This window comes from Sinocyclocheilus rhinocerous, unplaced genomic scaffold (assembly GCF_001515625.1).
Source record: "Sinocyclocheilus rhinocerous isolate Xijiao unplaced genomic scaffold, SAMN03320098_v1.1 scaffold1310, whole genome shotgun sequence".
Classification (NCBI taxonomy): domain Eukaryota; kingdom Metazoa; phylum Chordata; class Actinopteri; order Cypriniformes; family Cyprinidae; genus Sinocyclocheilus; species Sinocyclocheilus rhinocerous.
In genome coordinates this window covers 634,985-639,400 of record NW_015635534.1, presented here as the reverse complement: position 1 = coordinate 639,400, position 4,416 = coordinate 634,985, and the positions used below count along the sequence as shown (strand labels likewise).

Here is a 4,416-nt window from a genome sequence, read left to right as displayed (position 1 = left end):
TATAATTTTGAAAAATACCGTGATATAAATTTTTGGTCATACCGCCCAGCACTACTGTATATAGTATGTTTCTGTAAAGCTAATAGCATGCAGTGTAACTCACATCGCAGCAGCGCACCCTATGGGCAGGGAGGAGGTGGTGTTGGAGTTGTGTTCCCTGCTGGAGGAAGATTCGGTGGTTGCTGAGGCCGAGTCGCTCCCGCAGGCGTCTGTGCGCGTCTGCGCTCTCGTCTGCGCATGTGCTGCCACGTTACTGCGCTGCTCCGCTTCATTCAGCGCATCGCTGATGAACAGCCCCTCGTGCGTGAGATACGCGAGCTCCGCCTCTCCTGGATGAAGGGCGGGGCCTCCAGACTCCTCCTCCTCTTCGTCCTCATTGGTCCTGCCGTCAGAAGGATTGGTTGCCGAGGAAACGTATGCTAGTCGACTCCTCTGACTGCTGTCCAGCACTTCCAGCACCACGTTGCGGATGATGCCGAGCGTAGCCTGAAACAAACACTGGTGAGTCTGAGGACGACTGCATTACTGAGAAAACTCTCTGATTGAGACATGCAGGCATAAAGTTCACCCTCCAGAGAATCTAGACATACAGTATCTTAATAGTAATGCTGCTTTTCAAATGTATCAATAAATTACATTTTAACATATATTCACATAGAAAACGGTTATTTTAAATTGTAATAATATTTCACAATTTTTCATCTATTTTTGATTAAATAAATGCAGCCTTGGTGAGCAGAAGATACAAAAAAAGTCTCATTGATCCCAAACTTAAACTTTAAATAAGATACAGCCGCATGTATTTAAACCTTTTATAAACTGAATACATTTTTGTAGTTTAGCTTTGATAAACGCTCTTTTAGGAGGAAGTTGCGTGCTGTGAGAGTTATGGTATGTTGTCACACTACAATGAACTCTTCTATTTCACACATTTGATTCCTGGTGACACGTGAAAGACGCCTGACCTTCTCCAGGACCTGACTGTCCTCCTCAAAGGGTCGACTGAGATCGCTCTGAGCGTACATGGAGAAATCGGCCACCATCATCTTATCGATCAACCTCTCCATCTCACAGAGCTGAGAACCCAAATGTCTGCGGACACAAATAACAGGAAATGAGCGACATGCATTGCACATTCCTATTCTCCTAGCATGTTTCCTGGTAAGCGTGTTGGTGACACGTGAAAGACGCCTGACCTTCTCCAGGACCTGACTGTCCTCCTCAAAGGGTCGACTGAGATCGCTCTGAGCTTACATGGAGAAATCGGCCACCATCATCTTATCGATCAACCTCTCCATCTCACAGAGCTGAGAACCCAAATGTCTGCGGACACAAATAACAGGAAATGAGCGGCATGCATTGCACATTCCTATTCTCCTAGCATGTTTCCTGGTAAGCGTGAGCGTGTGTTTGAGCACCTGAAGCTGTGAATCCCCTGCAGTTCCTGCTGCAGCACTTCTTTGGTGGTGGCGATGAGCTCCAGCGCCCCCACGAACTCTGAGGTGGAGAGGAGCAGCTGCACCGTGGGCTGCGTCTGGTGCACGGCGGCCATCAGCTTGAGCTTGTTGTGTAGCTTAATGCAATTGTTGCAGGTCAGAGCGTCTCGCAGCGCTCGCAGCGGCCCGCGGCACATGACACGGTCGATGGCGGCGGTGCACGCGCGGAGCTTGGCCACAGCGTCGGCCGTTTCTCGCAGACGGTCCTGGAGCTCGTGCTGCGACGACATGGCGTGGAAAAAGGCCTCGGAGCGGAGAGAGATCTGCCGAGCGATGCTCACCTCCACCACGTCCAGATAGTGACTCAACTACACACACACACAGAGTTTCAGAGCCTTTTATCAAGGGATGTTCTGACAGACTGTTCATTTCATTTATGTACTTCTACTACTAGTGTTTTTATTTGTTTAATTGTTCATTGTTATTTAACTTATTTATGTCATGTCTTAATTATACGACTGTTTTACACGGTTCTGTGATCAGCAGTAAATCTCCATCCGAAGGCCAGAGGGCGCTCTCGCGCTGAAACTCCAAATACGCCTCGCAGAAGAAACCCAGGAAATGCCTATAGCAGTAGCTGGATAAACAGAAGATTTAACTGCTTTTATTGATTTAACGTGACTAATAAACACACAATTTTGACAATATACGAGTTATCTGAGTTATTATTATTATAATTTTAATTAAAATAAAGTATATTTATAATGCAATGCCTTTATCACTGCTTAAATACTATGAAATATGTTGCGTGCCTTATTCTGTGTAAGAAGCCACATCATCTCACAGAAGGATTTATTTCAAACACTCGACTGACGTTATGAAGCGAGTTTGGAGTAAAAATATGTTATTAAATGTGGTATTTTCACATGCTTTCAAATGGAGCAGCATTTACTACACAGAGCCGTAGTTCACCGAGAAGCTATGCAAACAGCTGTCATTATCGCAAATTATTTCTTCGATTTCATAATCACGCAATAAAATCGTCTGCGATTTTTTTTGCGTAACTTGTCAGTGAACTATGGCTCTGTGTAGTAAATGCTGCTCGATCTGAAAGCACGTGATGATGATTTACTGCTGATTACAGAACCGGCATTACTAACAAAATGCGCATGACAATCGCATTCGATTAATCGTGCAGCCCTAATTAGTAGTATTTTTTTTAATTAAAAAAATAATAGATTGAAATGAAATAAAATTGACCTGAAATATATATTTTTTTATTTCAGTTAGTTGTCAAAGTAATTTCTCATTTTAATTTAGTTTAACTTTATATACTAAAATAACTAAAACTGAAACAAAAAAAATAAAAACCATAAAGGCATATTAAAATTAAAACTAATAAAAATCGCAAAAAACACAGCATAATTACTAAGGATTTAACAAAAATTAAAATAAAAATGGAAAATACAAAAATAAACAACTCGTTCAAAATAGTAAAAAAAATAATGACTGCTAGTGATGATTTATGGTACCAAATAATGACCTTTTCCTGCAGTAACCGTGACGATGCAACATCTCGGCTGTTGTTGCCCCCGGCGACGCTGAAGTGAGACCACGGCAACACAGCGTTAAATGTGGCTGGATCATTCAGCACAAACTCAGGCTTCATGAAGATCTGGGGGAGACGAAGATAAAAGAAAGTCAAGAGGCAAGGAAACTTTTGCCCTTTAAAACAGAGAGCAACAGTGACACACGCTTTTTAAGCAGACTCAGATCCAGAAGAATTTTCCAGGGATTTCATGCATCTCTTCAAGTAAAGATGACAAACACCACTGCATACTTTGGTTTAAAGCAGATCTAGCTTTGAAGCAGGTCTCTCTTCTGCATTTATGTGATCAAAAAATACAGTAAAAACAGTAAAATTGTAAAATATAATTGCAGTTTAAAACAACTGTTTTCTATGTGAATATGTTTTAAAATGCTGTGATCAAAGCTGAATTTTCAGCATCATTACTCCAGTCTTCAGTGTCTCATGATCCCTCAGAAATCATTCTGATACGCTGATTTTCTGCTCTAGAAACATTTCTGATTATTATCAGTGTTGAAAACAGTTGTGCTGCTTCATATTTTTGTGGAAACTGTGATGCATTTTATTTTTCAGGATTCTTTGCATAAAAAGTTCAAAAGAACATCATTTATTTGAAATGGAAATCTTTTGTAACATTACAAATGTCTTTACTGTCACTTCTGATCAATGCAATATCGATAAATGATGCCGTTCTGATCAATAAAACTTAAAAAAAATATATATATATAATAATAATTTCTTCAAACTTTAAGTGTATCTCATCACTTCACAAGCTCTTGGTAGGTCTGTTTTGGAAGATAGAGAAACTGACTGTGGTTTTCAAGCTAGAGTTCTCACCTTGGGCACCTGCTCCAGTTCAGCTCTGGCTTTATCTACAAGACAAATGAGCCACAAACACAAAACAGATTCATTCGAGTTCCTCCAATCAAGCGCATGTTTGTATGCTGGTGCACTGATGACGACTTGATTATTGTTCAAACTCAACGGTACCGTGATTGTTGGTGATGGTGGGCACTGACAGATCGTCTTTGCTCGGGCAAATGTTCTTACAGCGTTCGTGAATCTTCTCCCTCTGAGAGACAAACAAACAGTCAGCGTGAAACCCTTGACAGAAACATTTACAAAACAGATTATGATTTTCCGATCAGCTGACAACTAAATAAAGAGCTTCTTGCGAAGGAAACGGAGAGGCCCGTTCCTCAGAAGCGTCAGCGGCGGAAAAGCAGAGTCACGTAACCTTCAGAAAACCACAGAGACGAACAACCTGCCATCGTCTGAGTTCTCACGAGTGTGAGAGATAAACACAAGCAACCCAGACAAAACACATACTCCTCCGGCTCAAGAACTGACAGGGAACAGAACAAGACCCTCAGTGTCTATTAATACACTCTC

The 4,416-nt window shown here is 41.5% G+C and overlaps 1 pseudogene; it reads right to left on the bottom strand.

Moving 5' to 3' along the window:
* The window catches only part of LOC107747160 (vacuolar protein sorting-associated protein 54-like), a 20,066-nt pseudogene that overhangs the window by 9,726 nt on the left and 5,924 nt on the right, over window positions 1-4,416 (bottom strand).